A 19,580-nucleotide genomic window follows, 5' to 3' on the forward strand; every position below is an offset into this window, starting at 1 on the left:
GAGTCATTCTTCGTCACCCTTTCAGCAAACATTTATTGACGACTGCAGGGGGCCACCAACTGTGCTATGCTTTGGAGGTACAGCAGGTAAAGGAGAAAGACCCTCGCGCGGATGAGAGAGAAGGGCAGGCAGCACAGACACTGAGTAAGTTAATTACCAGTGTGATGCACGTCCCCAGGGTGAAAGAGAGTAAAGGGAGACCCCAGGCTGGGAGGAGCCAGGAAGGACCCTGAGGAAGTGATGTTTCAGCAGAAACTGAAGAATGAGTACAATTTACCCGGATCCAGACAGGCTTGTGCAGTGGAGAGTCTGCAAGAAGACCACTAAGGCGGAATGAAGAAAGCCCACGGGGGTGTGGAATGTGTGTGTAGACCGTCACCACTCAAGGCTGATTCTGGACGAGGGGCCAGCTTCTGAAAATCTTCACGCTAGGCCAGGCAGTTGGGATTTGGATTTATCCTGCAGGGCCTTGGGGAAATTTGGGAGAGGAGAGATCATCCAACTCATGCTTTGGAAAGATCATTCTGGGGACGAGGTGCCCAATGGTTTAGTAAAAGGTAGAGCTGTCATTCCTCAAGGTTGTAACCAGGACTTGAGCTGCAAAAGGAAGTTCCTATCCTGCAAGTTTGGGGAGGGGGGGAACACTTGAAACAATTTTAATGAGCATCAATAGGGAAATGAAACAGTTAAGAGGAAGTGAGCTTGGCAGTATATCTATTGTGCCTTCCTAAATGGAAAAGCAAGCGTGAGAATAATCTGCAGACCATGCTCCCATTTTTTCAAAAAGGGAAACAAAACCTAAAACTGCCCCTGTACTTGTGTGCATAGTAAAAATATGTATTAACGTGAAAAACAGTGACCGAGCTACCAGCCTCCTCTTCTGCTGTTTCTGGTTTCTATCCGCAATAGTTGGGGGAAAACAATAACAATGATATCTCCGAGCTACCAGCCTCCTCTTCTGCTGTTTCTGGTTTCTATCCGCAATAGTTGGGGGAAAACAATAACAATGATATCTCCTTTTTTCACGTTCACCGCTAATTGTCTAAAGAGACGAAAAGAGAGAAAAACTTAAAATTACTCCTAGGTCACTATCATGATCCCCTCACTGGAAAGTGAGCTCCCCGGAAGTAAACCACGTGTTCTATTTATCTTTGAATTTCTGCAGTGGGCAGCACATAAATGCCCAATAAAAGTGTATCGGAGGGTTTCCCTGGTGGCGCAGTGGTTAAGAATCCGCCTGCCAATGCAGGGGACACGGGTTTGAGCCCTGGTCCGGGAAGATCCCACATGCTGTGCAGCAACTAAGCCCGTGTGCCCCGCAACTACTGAGCCTGTGCTCTAGAGCCCGTGAGCTGCAACTACTGAGCCCGCGTGCCACAACTATTGAAGCCCATGTGCCTAGAGCCCGTGCTCTGCAACGAGAGAAGCCACCGCAATGCGAAGACCGTGCAGTGCAGCGAAGAGTAGCCCCCGCTCTCCGCAACTAGAGAAAGCCCGCGCGCAACAACAAAGAACCAAAGCAGCCAAAAGTAAATAAATAAAATAAATAAATTAATTTTTTTAAAAAAGTGTATCGGGGACTTCCCTGGTGGTCCAGTGGTGAAGACTGTGTGCTTCCACTGCAGGGGGTGCAGGTTCGGTCCCTGGTTGTGGAACTAAAATCCCACATGCCGTGAGGTGTGGCCAAAACACACAACCCCCCCCCCCCAAAAAATATGGGAATTGGGAATGCCCTAAAAGTTATGAGGAAACCAGCAAGAGATGACTTTTTTGGGAATTAAATTCAACAAATATTTATTGAGCCCTCGTCGTGTGCCACCCTGAGCTGGCACATAGGGTGAAGAGAGGCAGTTGTGTTTAGCAGCCTAAAGACCTAAATTAGCAACAAGCAAAGAAGGATTAGAGAGACATGGTCAAGGGCACCAGCTTTGGAGTCAGGCAGACCTGGATTTGAACAAGGAGTCTTCCACTCACCGGCTGTTTGACCAGAGGCGAATAGCTCAATCTTTTTGGGCCTCTCGCTCATCTGCAAAATAAGGATTGTAAAAATAGTGCCTGCCTCAGAGAACCGTTGAGAGAAATAAATAAGATATTCATGTCAGGCACTTACCACAGTGCTTGGGATAGAGTAAGCTCTCCATCCACGCGAGGTGTTACTGTACACAAATGTAGGCATCGAGTTCATTGTATCTGTTTGGTGTTAATCTCACCAGCTACTCTAGAATATCCGTCTCTTTGGTGACTTTGGTAGGCAGGATAATGGCCTCCCAAAGATGTCCACTTCCTAATCCCCGGAACCTGTGACTATGTTACCTGACATGGCAAGCAGGACTTCACAGATATGATTAAATTAAGGATCTTGCGATGCGGAGATTATCCTAGATTATCCCAGTGGGCCCAGTGTAATCACAAGAGTCCTTATAAGTGAGAGAGGGAAGCAGAGGAGTTAGAGAAGGATGTGACAATGGAAGCAGAGGTCAGAGTGATGTGATTGCTGGCCGGGGGCCACAAGCCAAGAATTGTGGGCAGTCTTTAGCAGGCAGAAAAGTCAAGGAAATGTATTCTCCTCTAGAATCTCCAGAAGGAGCAAAACCCTGCCAACACCTTCACTGGCTCAGCAAGATATTTTTGAACTTGCAGTCTTCTGAACTGTAAGATAATAAACTTGTGTTGTTTTTAGCCACTATGTTCGTGATAATTTGTTATAGCAGCCATAGCAGACTCATACGGTAAGGATGGGCCCTGGAGATGGTCCAGACCCTCTTCAAGGAAGGACTTGCTGTCCAGCTGCTGAGGGCATGACCTGGAGACAGACTCTGCTTGTCAGCTTCTTTGGGATCAGCCTCAGCTACAGAGAGCCGCCTCCTCCAACTTCATGTCCTTTCTGGGGGAGCTCACACGTAGTAATTGAAGAAGGCAGGGATGAGAGAAACTATCCTTGAGGAGTGAGGTTAGAACAGTATTTTTGGGCATGCAGAGACTTGAAAAAATTGCCTCCCATTTACCCTCTTTTCGTAAGCTTTTGGAAATGTGTTCCAACAAAATGATAGAGTGAAGTGAGAACGAGAAGGACAAGACTCCAGGGAAGGGGAGATTTTAAATGGGTGAAAGTAAAGGGAATTCCAAGGACAATGGCCAAGAGATGATTCAAAATGACAGCTGTGTAGCAGGCCCCAAAGAGCAACTTGTCCAGATTGGAGCAAGAAAACAGACTCTGGGAGGAGGTCTCTGGGAAATAGATGAAACTGATTCTTTGAATGTAGAGAACATTTTGTTGATAGGCCTATGGCAGAGATGTCAGAGCACTTGGAGAATTACTTAGAAACAATAGTAAGAAAACCAGAGACATAAAAAAACCAAGTTAGTTATTAATTCTAGGAAAAGCAAAGGGTCGTATAGGAAAGGAGGCATAGTCAGAGTGCATGTACTTGGTTTGGCAGTAAACAATATTTGTGTGGTTGTAAGAAAAACCTAACGCAAACATTTTCCACTCTCAAAGTGCTATGTAATGATGTTGGAGAGATAGGAGGAGGGTAATGGGGAGTGATGTTCGTGTGGGAGAAATGAGCCAATAAACATTCTAAACTTGATAAATCAAGAAATGTCAGTATAAGTTTCTCATTGAGAAGGGTGGTAGTAAGTACCAGGGGAAAAGATATAAGGGTTGAAGGTGGTTGCCTTTAACAAACAGGACCTGAAAGGTGAGATGGGGAAGGGTAGGATAGAGGGGTCTTTTAAATTAAGTGCCTTTCAAGTGTATTATTTCGTTTTTTTCTTTTTTTGGTTTTTTTGGCTGCACCGCGTGGCCAGTGGGGTCTTAGTTCCCCGACCAGGGATAGAACCCACGCCCCCTGTAGTGGAAGAGCCGATTCTTAACCACTGGACCACCAGGGAAGACGCTCAACTATATTATTTTGAATAAATCATTTAATGCTTTGAAGAAGTGATATGTACTATATTTGACTACAATAATAAGTAAGTGAATGATATATATATATATATATATATATATATATTTTTTTTTTTTAGTAAAAAATTAATTAAAACTTGCTTTGGTGCACTTTTAGGAACAATTAGAATTGTCTCATGAAACTGAAGGCTTGGCAAAGTATTCTCAGCATAGGGGTCAAGCACATAGACTTTGGTTTTTTGTTGTTTTTTTAAATTTTTATGGGAGTATAGTTGATTTACAATGTTGTGTTAGTTTCTACTGTACAGCAAAGTGAATCAGTTATACATATAAATATGTCCACTCTTTTTTAGATTCTTTTTCCATATAGGTTATTACAGAGTACTGAATAGAGTTATTAGTTATCTATTTTATTTTTTTTGTTTTTGTTTTTTTTTTGCGGTACGCGGGCCACTCACTGTTGTGGCCTCTCCTGTTGCGGAGCACAGGCTCCGGACGCGCAGGCTCAGCTGCTATGTCTCACAGGTCCAGCCACTCCGGCGGCATGTGGGATCCTCCTGGACCGGGACACGAACCCGTGTCCCCTGCATCGGCAGGTGGACTCTCAACCGCTGCGCCACCAGGGAAGCCCTAGTTATCTATTTTATATATAATAGTGTGTATATGTCATCCCAGTCTCCCAGTTTATTCCTCCCCCCTCTCTTTCCCCCTGGTAACCATAAGTTTGTTTTCTACCTCTGAAGTACATAGACTTTGGAGTCTGACAGTCACTTTTTAGCCTCAGCTCTGCCATGTGCTGTGTGACCTTGGACAAATCACTTAACTTCTCTGAGCCTTGGTTTTTCTTGGCTACAGAATGGGGATATCAATAATATCCAAGTCACAGGAATGATTTGAGAATTAAATGAGACAAAAATAAGAACAATAATAACTAAGGAACTGTGCTAACCACTTTATACATGTTATCTCATTGAATCTTTATGACTTGCAAAATTTGTGAAGGGCATCATATCACAACGTCTAATTGTATAATTATTTTTTAAATTAATTTTAATTTTAATTTTTTTGGCTGCATTGGGCCTTCATTGCTGCACGTGGGCTTTCTCTAGTTGCGGCGAGCAGGGGCTACTCTTCATTGCAGTGCGCAGACTTCTCATTGTGGTGGTTCCTCTTGTTGCAGAGCATGGGCTCTGGGCGCGCAGGCTTCAGTAGTTGTGGCACTCAGGCTCAGTAGTTGTGGCAGGCAGGCTATAGAGCGCAGGCTCGGTAGTTGTGGCACGTGGGCTTAGCTGCTCCTTGGCATGTGGGATCTTCCCGAACCAGGGCTCAAACCTGTGTCCCCTGCATTGGCAGGCAGATTCTTAACCACTGTGCCACCAGGGAAGCCCCAATTGTATAATTATTAATTGTTAAATGTTAGCAGTTTTCTGTTAGTATTTCGGTGGGAATGAAGACGAATGGGAGATACAAAATGAAAAAAGATAAACTCAGGAGCGTTCTGCTTACTTTGAGATCAGATTTGCACTGTCCTCTGTCCTCCCATTACCCATAGTCTTGAACATGAAATAAAAAGAAAAATGTCCCCAGGGCATCAAAGTTCTGTTCAAAAGTATACCTTTTTGGTTTAGCACTGCATTCTTTTTTTAAATTGTGGTGAAATATACTTAACATAAAGTTCACCATTTTAACTGTCCGTGCACAGTCCAGTGACATCAGTACATTCACATTGTCCTGCAACCATCACCACCACCCGTCTCCAGAACTTTTCACCTTCCCAAACTGAACCTCTGTACCCATTAAACAATAACTCCCCATTGCCCCTTCTCGCAGCCCCTGGTAACCATTATTCTACTTCTGTCTCTGGGAATTTGACTATTCTAGGTAATCAACATAAGTGCAATCATACAATAGTTGTCCTTTCATGTCTGGCTTATTTCACTGAGTGTAATGTCTCCAAGGTTCACCCATGTTGTAGTATGTATCAGAATTTCATTCTCTTTTTTAAGGCTGAATAATGTTCCACGGTGTGAATAGACCACATTTTGTTTATCCATTCATCCTCTGATGGACATTTGGGTTGTTTCCACCTTTTGACCACAGTGAATGATGCTGCTATGAACATTCATGTGCAAATATCTGTTTGAGTCCCTACTTTCAATTCTTTTGAGTTCTGTGCTCAAAGTGCCATTCCTGGATCATATGGTAATTCTATGTTTGATTTTATGAGGACCTGTCATACGGTTTTTCCCAGTAGCTGTATGACTTTATATTCCCACCAGCAGTGCACCAGGGCTCCAACTTCTCCACATGTTCACCAACACTTGTTCTGCACATACATTCTTGTGCCTGTACGGAAGAGATTCTGTTGTATAGATTTTTAGAAATGGAATTGCTAGGTCAAATGCATGTGCCCTCCAGAAGGTTGTACCAATTTACACTCCCACCATTAGTGTGTAGAAGTTCTTATTTGCCATTTCCTCACCCACCTTAGATAATATTGTACTTAACATTTGCTATGCAGATGGACAAAAAATAGCTCAGTGCTTAAATCTGTATTTTTCTTATTGCTATGGGAGTATCTTTTTGCATTGTTATTGGCTACCCATGTAATTTCGCTATGGTTCAATCAGTTTTCTATTGGTGGACAATTAGCTTCGTTACCAGCCCACTGCGTATATGAAATGGCCAAAGAGGAGGGTGAATTTGGGAAGCTATTAGAAATGCGTCCAAAGACAATAAAATGACTACAGAGACATTCAAAATGATAACCCTGAGTCATCAAGTAGTTACACGGGATTTAGGAAGTAGAAAAGTGTTTTACAAAGAGTTCTATCAAAAGTGGTTTAAAATATGAAGGCTTGATAATTTTTAAAAGCTACCATTTACTGAACATCAGCCACGTGTCACCCTCTGTGTTAGGGGCTTTTCATACATCATTATGTCATCTTGGCTCGGACAGGCATCATCTCATTTTACAGTTGTGGAGATAGATTCTGGAGGTGTGCTCAAGGTCACAATGCATAGTAGGTGAGTGGGTAGTGGATACCAACCCAAATCTATCTGTCGCCCTTGACAGTGACATCTGAAGTGGGTCCTGGAGCCTTGTGGAGATAGAAGTATGGACTGCCCGGACCATGACTCCCAGTGTCTTGAATATCCTGGGGCTTTTGTTTTTGTTTTTGTTTTGTTCTTTTGTGAGTGTGTGTGCAAATCCAGAGTCAGTAAACTTTCAGACAAAGACCTGATTGCAGTTCTGCGCAAAGTGTGCTCCGTTGACTTCACTAGGAAGGGACTTAAGGGGCTGCTTAGATACAATATATGTATATATTTTAAAAGTGTAATGGAGATCACTTTTTTTTTTTTAATAAATTTATTTATTTTTGGCTGCGTTGGGTCTTCGTTGCTGCGAGCGGGCCTTCTCTAGTTGCGGCGAGCAGGCTTCTCATTGCGGTGGCTTCTCTTGTTGCAGAGCACGGGCTCTAGGTGCAGGGGCTTCAGTAGTTGTGGCTCACGGGCTCTAGAGCGCAGGCTTAGTAGTTGTGGCGCACGGGCTTAGTTGTTCCGCAGCATGTGGAATCTTCCCTGACCAGGGCTCAAACCCGTGTCCCCTGCATTGGCAGGCAGATTCTTAACCACTGTGCCACCAGGGAAGTCCTAGATACAATATTAAATGGCACTGAATCCCCCAATGAGGAAGTTATTCCCCTCTCATTCCCTTGCAATCATTTCATGAAGGAGAAGGTCTCCACGTGGTGCCAGAAAGACTGTAACACCTCTCCAACCCTTGCTGATTTTTTTTTTTTTTAAAGATGCTGCTGCAAATTCAGAGCTTCAGCTGGTAACAGTGTCTAGGTAGAATTTAATAACATTATTTAAAAAATTATATTTACTTTTATAGTTATCATCTAATTATGCAAGATACCTATTTTTTTCATTCACTCGAGTGAAATAAATTTCCCTTTTAAAATAAATTCACAGGCTTCTGATTAAACTGATTTTTAAAAATCAATTAAAAAAATAAATTCACTTTTGTAGAAACGGTGAGTCACTTTATAGAAAACTATAAGCATATGCCGTGTCAGATTGTAAAATAATTGGGCAAAAATTGTGCATAGGGCTTCCCTGGTGGCGCAGTGGTTAAGAATCCGCCTGCCAATGCAGGGGACATGGGTTCAAGCCCTGGTCCGGGAAGATCCCACATGCCGCGGAGCGACTAAGCCCATGCGCCACAGCTACTGAGCCTGCGCTCTGGAGCCCACAAGCCACAACTACTGAGCCCGTGTGCCACGGCTACTGAAGCCCGTGTGCCTAGAGCCCACGCTCCGCAACAGGAGAGGCCACCGCAATGAGAAGCCCGCACACAGCAATGAAGACCTGACGCAGCCAATAAATAAATAAGTAAAATAAATTTATAAAAAAAAAAATTGTGCATAAAGATGATATTCAAATGAAGTTTTGGAGACACTACTTTAGTGGACCCATAACAGCAGTATTTGGGCTTCACGGGTATCGTTATTTGTTAAGTCTGTTCATACTTTTCTAGCTTTAGGGTACATCACGGCCCCATGGGATGCTTGTTAAAATGCAGATCCCCAGGACTTTAACCCCAGAGAGCCTCCGTAAGTCCCAGGTGGGATCTGAGATTTTGCAATTTTTTTTTTTTTTGGCCGTGCCGCATGGCTTGCAGGATCTCAGTTCCCCAACCAGGGACTGAACACTGGCCACGGCAGTGAAAGCCCGGAATCCTAACCACTAGGCCACCAGGGAACTCTCTGGGATTTTGCAGTTCTGATGTAACTGGTCAGCCTGGGGCACTTGCAGAAATTCTGAACTGGATCTTCCAATTTTAGCCCAATACAGATTAAAAAAAAAAAAAATGGGTTTGTGACAGTGCTACATGTGTGTAAACCTGCCATGCTACAAAAATGCTTTTGTCTTTGTGCTACTATTGTGTTTCCAGGGGCAGAAGCAGTTATAACTAATGTTCAGGCAGCGTTCTAAGCACTTGACACAAATTGAGTCACTGAATCCTCAGTGCCACCCCAGGAGGCAGACTATTATTACTCTTATTTTACAGGTGAGGAAACCCAGATCCAGAGAGCTGAAATCCCTTGAATAAGGTCACAGGGCCAGGAGGTGGCAGGGCTGGGATTTGAACCTGGCCATCCGGCTCCAGGTCAGTATTTTTCCCTGTAGGAGCCTCTTACCTCTCCTGGACCCCAGCTCTACTTGTGTCATCCTATCAGGAAATCAGACTTTTTATTTAAAATCAGAAATATATTGATATTTGGATTGAATAAATAAACAAATTAATGACTAGGTGAATGTCCCAGGATTGAGGACGATTCACCTTCTAGCTCATTTGAAACCGGGGACCGGGTCTGTCTTTAAAAACTAAAAGCCAACATTTGTACTTCTTTTGATGGAAAAAAAAAGTGTTCTCAATTTACCAAGAAAACTAAACTGGTACCGATTTATCTGATTCTGTGCACAAAAAGCACAAGACAGGGGAAAACCTGTGATCTGTCCCACTCAACATTTCTAATTTTCTCCTCCATTTCTTCAGAGAAAAGGAAAGTCCAAAAATCGCAGACGACACTTGTAAAGGACCTTCAGTTCCATTTTTCTGACTTGGGTACAAAATGAGGCTCAATAAACTCCAGGTCTATACCTTTCAGAAGGCAATCAAATATTGGATGACTTGAGGCTCATCCAGGATGACGTGGGCAATTTTGTTCCCTCACCACATGCATTTCTTTTTTCTTTTTCTTTTTCTTCCCCCAAGTCACAGATGGGTGCTGGAAGCTGAGCCAACACTGGGCCACCAGGCAAGTTGCAGACAGCTGTGGTGGGGTGTGAAGAGGAGGCATGTTCTGCTTTTATCGGCCAGACAGACGGCCCACGTGTGAACTGGAGGCGGTGGTGGGCTTCATCTCTGACCCGGGCACAACTGACCTCAGCAAAGGTCTGGTACCAAGGTAGGTAGCGTGCCTTGAATATGCACAGACTATGGAACAGGTTTTGTTTTTCCTGCCAGCAGATGCTTTTTTGCACCGTTGAATTGCTCTGGTGGAAGAGAGCTTTACAAGCAGGAGCACATGGAAAATGCATGGCCAGGATGTTAGCAATTGCGTCACAGTTGCACTTTGCAAAGGGGTGATCACTTTGAACAATGCACACACATTCACATGACAAACCATTAAGACTCCGGCCAGGGGAAACAGCATGTGTTCATTATCAGATGGCTTCCTTAGGCCGAAGCACACTGCGGACTGGAGCCCTTCACACCCATTAAACAAACGTGCAGTTAATGTCTCGATTTTATGAGGTGCTTTAGATGTCCTTTTGATAATGAAGCAGTGGACTCCCCTCCAAAACAAAATAGATGATTTGCTCATGTGTTTCCAGCTGAGGAGAGCTTGTGTCTGTAGGGGTAGATATTGAGAACAACAAAAGACATGTTGGTAACAACTACAGAGATTTTCAACTTGTGTGCAGTTTGCTCTGTGACATCTGAGGCCAAAAGGGGGCGATTCTCTAAAAGGCAGCTGTAAAGCGGTAATTCTCAACTTTGGCTGCATGTTAGAATTAGCTGGGGAACTTTAAAAAATCCCAATGCCCAAGTTGTGCCCCAGACCAAAGAAGTGAGAATCTCTTGGTGGGGGGTAGGACCCAGGCATCAATACTTTAAAAAGTTTCCTGGGTGATTCCCATGTGCAGCAAAGGTTCTGAATCACTGCTTGACCTTTTCAAAAGTCATATAGCATTTTGGGGGAAATGATAGTCCACTGATACCTCATTTACAAGGGGATGAAAATGGAAGTCACCATGTAGTGTGCCTGATTTCCAGACTTTATCATCTGCCTCTTTTCTAATTGTTTTGTGCAAGTATTGGAAAGCCTGTGCTTAGGGCCTCCGTGGGCCAGGCAGGTACTGCACAGGAGGGAAGGAGCCCAGGTGAAGATTGGGGGCAAGGGGACTGGAGGGGACTGGAAGGCCTCAGCCTCAGAGTAAAGCGGCCCCTCCGCCCTCCTCCTGACATTGCCAGGGGCAGATGCGGTCTCAGTGGGGCCAGGCTTTCGAATTTTTCCGAATAAATTGCTCATCAGAATTTTTTAATGCGAAATATCCCCTTTTAGATCTGTTTGCCACAAATTCAAATTTTAAAACTCCCTGAAGCCAGATGAAACTCACTGCAGGCCAAATTTGGCCCAGTGGGCTGGCTTTTAGTTCACCTAGTTTATATACCTTTTGGGGATTCTTCTTTTTTTAATTGCAGTAAAATATACTTAACATAAAGTTTACCATTTCAGTCATTTTAAAGTGTACAATTCAGTGGCATTAAGTGCGTTCACGGTGTCGGACAACTATCAGCCCTATCTAGTTCTAGAACCTTTTCATTACCCCAAACAGGAACGCCATACTTTTAAACACTCGCTCCCCATTCTCCCCTCCCCCAGCCCCTGGCAACCACTAATCTGCTGTGTGTCTCTCTGGATTTGCCTTTTCTGGGTATTCCGTGTAAGTGGAATCATACAGATGTGACATTTTGTGGCTGGTTTCCTTCCCTCAGCATCGCGTTTTCAAGTTCATCCATGTTGGAGCTTGCGTCAGTGCCCCACTCCTTTTCATGGGTGAATAAGATTCCATCGTATGGAGAGACCACATTTGTTTATCTGCTCTTTAGATGATGGATAGTTAGGTTGTTTTCACCTTTTGGCTCTGGTGAATAGTGCTGCTCTGAACATCTGTGTGCAAGTTTTGTTTCAACACAGGGCTCAGTCTTCCATAACAACATATGCTCGCATAGCGCTGATCCCAACTCTGAGCACACTGTAGGTGCTCATGAATTGGGAACTTCACTCTAGGGTGACCAGGTTGTCCCAGTTTGCTTTAGACAGTCACAATTTAGGCACTGAAGGCCCCACATCCCAGGAAACCCCTCAGTCCCCAGTAAATGAGGGTGGTTGGTCTTCCTATAGAGGCTGCTGAAGACAAGCAGTAGAGGAGGGACTGACAGGACCTCTCTCACTCACCAGCATGAGCCTTCTCAAGGCTAGGCCAAATGGCTTAGTATTTTGATTGTGACTTTAAAAATCATCATGACAGGGCTTCCCTGGTGGTGCAGTGGTTGAGAGTCCGCCTGCCGATGCAGGGGACGCGGGTTCGTGCCCCGGTCCGGGAAGATCCCACATGTCGCGGAGCGGCTGGGCCTGTGAGCCATGGCCGCTGAGCCTGCGCGTCCGGAGCCTGTGCTCCGCAACAGGAGAGGCCACAACAGTGAGAGGCTCGCGTACCCCAAAAAAAAAAAAAAAGACAAGTACATGTTTCTTGCAGTTGTCTATAATCCCCATTGATTTCAGACCTCTGTGCTTTGGCACAAGCCGGTACCTCTGTGTGCACCTGGAGGATTCCCATTCCTTCTTTTATTTATTTATTAAAAAATTTTTTTTGTATTGGAGTATAGTTGATTTACAATGTTGTCTTAGTTTCTGGTGGTCAGCAAAGTGATTCAGTTATACATATATATATATATTATATATATGTATTGTTTTTCATATTCTTTTTCATTATGGTTTATTACAAGATACTGAATATGCTATACAGTAAGACCTTGTTTTTTATCCATTGTATATATAAGTTTGCATCTGCTAATCCCCATCTCCCAATGCATCCTTCCCCCGTCCCCTCTCCCCGCTGGCAACCACAAGTCTGTTCTCTATGTCTGTGTGTCTGTTTCTGTTTCGTAGATAAGTTCATTTGTATCATAGTTTAGATTCTACATATAAGTGATGTCATATGGTATTTGTCTTTCTCATTCTGACTTACTTCTCTTAGTATGGTAATCTCTAGGCCCGTCCACATAGCTGCAAATGGCCCATTTCTTCTTTAGTCTCAGCCTCAGAATCTCTACCTCAACAGAGCCTTACCAGAGTCCCTCCCCTTTCCCTCGCAGGGGTCTAAAGGACTCTCCTCCTTTTTTCCCAGAGCATATTATAATTACAGGATTTGTTTGCACGGGTCTCTGCACTAGTCTGTGACTTTCTCAAGGAGGGTGGAATGTTGCTGATCCTTTTGTCTGGCCAAATATACCCTCTCTTCTTCTGATAATAGCATTCCTCTTTCCCTTTGGGGGACTAGCCCTCCCCTAATCTCATACCACGTGGTTTGGGTAGAGTTGATGCCACTTCCTACAACCCAGGCCTGGCCCATCCTCACATTCACCCCCTTGGCCAAGGTGACTGACTTGGGAGTAGGTGGCCTAAACCAGGTTAGTGCACATTCAATCCTGCAAATTATGTTGAAACTAGCTGGAACTAAGCTGCAATGAATTAGAACTTCGTTGGAACTAAGGAGAAAGGGACTGTTTTTCTCATGGAGTTGCTAAGCTCTCTGTTACCATCTTTGTCACATCCTGGGGAAAAGCCACCTAAAAACGAAGCCAACACAGAAGAAAGCAGAGCTGAGCAATGGGGAGAGAAAAGGATGGTGCCAGGCTAGAGCAAGATTCTTCCCCTTCACCTCCTGGTGACCTGAGTCACTTTTTTTGTCTAAACTGGTTTGTGTTGGGTTTTTGTCCCTTGTAACTAAGAGAAAACTGAAGAATGCAGTTTTAAATCCTGTGCATGTAGCATTCTCCCAGCACATTGCAGGCACTCAAGAAATGAATGTGTCAATACTTTCCTAAGTACACCATTACAATAGTTTTTTTTTTCCAATAATGAAATAATATCGATGCAAGGAGAGTCAGGAGGGGAGGATGTAGAAAAGTTGGAGCCCTCACACACTGCTAGTGGGAATGTAAAATGGTGCAACCGCTATGGAAAACAGTGACAGTGTCTCAAAAAGTTAAACGTAGAATTACCATCTCTGCTAATTCCGCTCCTGGATATATAGCCAAAGAATCGAAAACCGGTGTTCAAACAAAAACTTGCACACAAATGTCCACAGCAGCACTATTCACAATAGCCAAAAGGTGGGGGAAAAAAATCCACCAAAAGATAAGTGGATCGATAAAATGCAGTATATGCACACCATGGAATATTATGCAACCACAAAAAGGAATGAAGTACTGACACGTGCAACAGCGTGAATGAACCTTGAAAACATTATGCAAGGGGAAAGAAGCAAGACACAGAAGGCCACATACTGTATGGTTCCGCTTACATGGAATGCCCAGAATACGTAAATCCACAGGAACAGAAAGCAGATTTGTGGTTGCCCAAGGTAGGGAGAGGGGGGGAAATGTGGAGTGACTGCTAAACCTGTACGGGATTTCCTTCTGGGGTGAGGAAAACGTTCTGAAGCTAGGTGGTGGTGATGGTTGCACAACATTGGGAAGGGACTACATGTCACTAGCGGTGAATTTCATGTTAGGCATATTTTTCAACAATAAAAACAAAAGAATTGGGAACTTCGTCAGGGCTGCTGCAGATGGATGCCATGCAGGTTGTTTCCTTCATAAGGTGCCCAGATCGGAGTAAGTCTGAAATCCAGACCATGCTCTGCCCCACAAGCTGTGACCCCTGGTCCCCTTGCAGAGCAGATGCCTTTTTCTGATTCACACAAAGACACCATCTGGGCTAATGCAGAACTTCGTAGGCAAGATGGCATGAGAAGTAAGCAAGCTCGGCTGATGGCATCACTTTACTGCAGTTTTCAGTACTCCTCGGCTGTGTATCCCTCAGTATCCGGAGAGTGCCACAGTCCGCGTCCTTTTCCACCCTGAGGGAGCTGTGTCTGAAAATCCACAGTGCATTGTTGAGTGCTTAATTTGTAAAGCCAGCATAAATCACTGGGCTAATCATCTGTCCATTACGATGAGCTCGATTATCTCACCATCAACAGAGTGATCTGGTGGTTTTGCTCACATTGGAAAATGAAGAGACAAAGAGGCAGAAGGCCAAAAGAAGAACTCTAGAACAAGTCAGTTTTCTGATGTTAGGAAACATTCACAAGGTTAAAGATAGGAACTTTCTGCCTGCACTCATCAAAGGTATTTTTAAAAAGCCATTTATGTTTTGGGGATCAATGAGTTAGAACAGAGCAATAATAATCCTCTTGCAGCTATGAAGATTTGGTTGTGTCCTGGGGGCTAGTGTTCTGAGCTTTTTCCCCTCCTTGAAGAAGTCAGTAGGAAAAAAGGAAAAAAGAAAAAAAAGCAATGCCCTGGGAAAACAGTACATTGAGCCTCTTTAAGGACAAGTCAATGGTAGTTTTTTTCAGTTCCAGGGTCATTGACCACCCCTCTACCTTTGAATCTGCTGTTTCCCAACTTGCGTCCCCATTCACAATGCAACTTAGAAAATATTGGGGGCAGGTCATTCCTAATACAACAGGATGTGGAATGAGACTCTTCCTGTCAACCCAGGACTACAGCTAAAGCTTCAAAGGGAGGGCGGTGGGTAACGATACTCCATCCTTCCATTAAGAGGCAGCCAGACTGGTCCTCTGACCATCAGTAACCATCAGCCTCCAGCCGATGTAAGACAAGTTCAAGATTTTATCCAGAGGAGGTTTTTCTGACAGGTCTTTGTAAGGGGTTTTCTTCTCCCCTGCCAACCCCCAGCCAAGAGAGGAGAGTTCAAAGAAGAATCACCCATGAGACTCATGAGACTGGGCACACTGAGGGGGAGTGGCTGGCATCTCACTGCCCGCTGAAGGCTGCCTGGGGTGAGGAGAGAGGGCAGCAGGGCAAAGGTGCATCCTGTTTCTCATGAGCTAGAGCATATATTAGACTTGAGTCATCCTGTAAAACTCACCCAGCCTGCCAGGCAAGGGGCCCTCAGAGAATGTAGGGTACTTTCCGGGGTATGAGTGGAAAAGGGGTGTGCGAGAGGTCACGGGGTGTGCGAGAGGTCACAGTGTGTGCTTTGAGTCCCCACGTGGTCCCCACGGAGGCCTCTGAAGATAGCCCAGTTCACCCCCATGTGAAAGATCCAGCGTGTGAGGGCTCATCAGGATATGGCGGGGGCGGGATCTGACACTCAAGCGAGAACTATACCTGTTCTCGCCTGTTCCGTCTGAGGCCCCTTGTCCACTCATTCCTTTGCTCCTGTACACCAGCAAGGGGAGCTGGAGAGGAGGCAGGAAAGGACACGCCTGCCTAGTCTCCATACTGCAGATTCCTGAGCCATCTGTGGTCAGACCAGAGGGGCGGGGAAGAGGTATCACACTGGATGTGAAAATGAAGTTTTGGTTGGACTAGAATGGCCTTCTAGTATTTAAATTTGAGACTGTTCTTATAGCTGAAACTAAAAGCTATGGGATCTAATGAAGTATTGCCAACTTCAGCTCATTCAGTAGCCCAGTAACAATAATTTATTTCCACTATTGAGGAAGCTACTCTGAGACATTCGTCACTCAGAGCTAGAATGCAGTTTCTATTTATTTATTTATTTATTTATTTTTGACTGCGTTGGGTCTTTGTTGCTGCGTGCGGGCTTTCTCTAGTTGTGGCGAGCAGGGGCTACTCTTTGTTGTGATACGCGAGCTTCTCTTGTCGTGGAGCACAGGCTCTAGTCTCATGAGCTTCAGTAGTTTTGGCACGCAGGCTCAGTAGTTGTGGCTCGTGGGCTCTAGAGTGCAGGTTCAGTAGTTGTGGCGCATGGGCTTAGTTGCTCCGCGGCATGCGGGATCTTCCCGGACAAGGGCTTGAACCTGTGTCCCCTGCATTGGCAGGTGGATTCTTAACCACTGCGCCACCAGGGAAGCCCTAGAATGCAGTTTCTGAGATGAAATACAATTCTCATCAGTTCACTCCCAGGCAGGGAGCTGCTTCTGGGGGACAGAGAAACCACAGAACTCTCGGCAGTCTTCTAGGGCTGGAGAGACAAAACCAGGGACTTGAAAGGCCAATATCCCAGAGAGAAGGAGTGGGGGGACAGAAAAGTGAGCTTGATAGATGGCAACATCCCCCTTAAGACAGTCGGCAGATTCTGAAACAGTGCAGGCCAAGAAGCTAAGAAACCAAGCAAAAAGTTCCTGAAAAGCAGAGCGGAGGAACTTCCCTGGTTGTCCAGTGGTTAAGACTCCGTGCTTCCAATGCAGGGGGCAGGGGTTCGATCCCTGGTTGGGAAAGTTCTGCCTGCTGCAGAGTGCGGCCAAACAAACAAACAAACAAAAACAGAGCAGAGTTTCCAGCAGTCTTGCCATTAGAACTCAGGACTGGCGGGAGGGGCCTCGGTGAACACCTAAGAACACTTGGAAATCCTGAAAGGCAAGACCTTAGAAGTGAAGGCCAGAGTTAAATGGTGTCTTATCAAAACTGCAACCCAGCCTCCATCCAGCTCAGCCTCTGATTGGATGAAGATGTTCAGTCCTCATGCCATCTGTCTTGCAGAGAAAGGCTGAGCCCTCTCCAGAGTTAGATAACATCACCTGGAGACTCTAGATATTTTTTTCATGCACAGACATTGTATGGCATTCCACAAAAATTACAAGGCCTGCCAAGAGACAGGACCAAATCACTGAAAACAAAGAGAAAAATAGTCAGTAGAAACAGACCCCACAGGTGACCAAGGCATTGGAATTAGACAGGGGCTTTAAAATAACCATAATTAATATGTTCAAGAAAAACAAAGCAGAAGATGGAGAAAATGGATGAAAAGAGAATTTTACCAGAGAATTGGAATCCATAAACTTCATAGTCCAAAAGATTGAGAGCATAGAGAGGACACTTGAGCTCCTCATCGACAGGGGGATTTTGAAAATGCCGGTTCAGCTCTATACAAGCCATAAAACCCTACAACCCACAGTCTGAGAAAAAGTTTGCCATCACAGGTTGTCATTCTCTCTACTTCTTAAGTGGCTTCCTTTAAGGAACACATATTGTACCCTGAACTCTTGAGTCTACTCTGTCCCATAAGCCCAATCCCTGGAATGGAGCTCTGTTAAAGAGGTGCCTTTTGCTAATTATCCTAAATACATACTTTGGGCAATGTGTGATGCGAGTACTATTAGTTAAGATGGTCAGGGAGATGAAGCCTATTTGAGTTGACAGTAAGTGACAGGAGCCAAACAGGAGAGGATTAGGGGGAAATTTGACCTGGGCAGAGGGGACATAGAGTACATAGACCTCTGAGGCAAGACTGTGTTTGGCGATTTAACCTGGGGATAACAAACTTTTCTCTAAAGGGCTAGATAGTAAATATTTTAGCTGTTCCAAGTCATACAGTGTCTGCTGCAACTAAATTCTGCTGCTATAATGCAAAGGTACAGGCACATAATAAATAAATGGGTGGTAGTGTCCCAATAAAACTTTATTTATGAACACTGAAATCAGAATTCCTTGTTAATTTTCACATCACAAAATATCCTTTTGAGTTTTTCCCCAACCATTTAAAAACGTAAAATCCATTCCTTTTTTAAAAAAATTTTTATTGGAGTATAGTTGATTTACAAGGTTGTGTTAGTTTCTACTGCACGGCAAAGTGAATCAGTTATACATATACATATATGCACTTTTTTAGATTCTTTTCCCACATAGGTCATTTCAGAATATTGAGTAGAGTTCCCTGTGCTGTACAGTAGGTCTTTATTAGTTATCTGTTTTACATATAGTAGTGTGTATATGTCAACTACAATCTTCCAGTTTTTCTCTCCCCTCCCTTTCCCCTTTGGTAACCATAAGTTTGTTTTCTACATCTGTGACTCTATTTCTGTTTTGTAAATAAGTTCATTTGTACCTTTTTTTTAGATTCCACATGTAAGTGATATCATATGATCTTTGTCTTTGTCTGACTTCCTTCACTCAGTATGACAATCTCTAGGTCCATCCGTGTTGCTGCAAATGACACTTTCATTTTTCATGGCTGAGTAATATTCCATTGTATACATGTACCACATCTTCTTTATCCATTCCTCTGTCGACAGACATTTAGGCTGCTTCCATGTCTGGCTATTGTAAACAGTGCTGCAGTGAACATTGGGGTGCATGTGTCTTTTCGAATTATGGTTTTCTCCGGATATATGCCCAGGAGTGGGATTGCTGGATCATATGGTAACTCTATTTTTAGATCTTTCCGCAACCTCCATGCTGTTCTCCACAGCGGCTGCACCAGTTTACATGCCCACCAACAGTGCAGGAGGCTCCCTTTTCTCCACACCTTCTCCAGCAGTTGTTTGTAGCGTAAAATCCATTCTTAACTCTGGGACCGTAATTTGCTGATATAAGGGGGGTTAGGTAGACGGGGATCAGACCATGCAGGACATGTAGGACATGGTAACAATCAGATTGAAACAAAGCCCCTTTCACTCTCCAAATGTAAAGCCACCCCTGAGGGCAATTGCAGGCCGGGTGACAGTTCTGGGAGGCAGCTTCCTACAGCTCATGGGAGATCACCAGGTTTGTTTCATTTTCCCCCAGTATCAAGAGACGACAAGCAAAAAGGCAGAAGCGCGCGCACAGGCGCGCGCGCGCGCACACACACACACACACACACGCTCACGCACACACACACAGATACACACACATACACACACAGAGCTAGAAAGCCAGAGAGGACGTGCCCAGGTTCACGCTGACGTTTCTCCAGCATGCACTACGGGGTTTAAAGTTGGACGCACACCTGCTCCCTGCGGGAGTGCACCTGCTGAGCCGCGCTCCGTCCTCGTCTCGCGAGAGCGGTGCCGTAGTAGTGGCCCCCACCCCCACCCGGCCACCAAATCC

Source organism: Neophocaena asiaeorientalis, unplaced genomic scaffold (genome assembly GCF_003031525.2).
Source record: "Neophocaena asiaeorientalis asiaeorientalis breed wild unplaced genomic scaffold, Neophocaena_asiaeorientalis_V1.1 scaffold77, whole genome shotgun sequence".
NCBI lineage: Eukaryota > Metazoa > Chordata > Mammalia > Artiodactyla > Phocoenidae > Neophocaena > Neophocaena asiaeorientalis.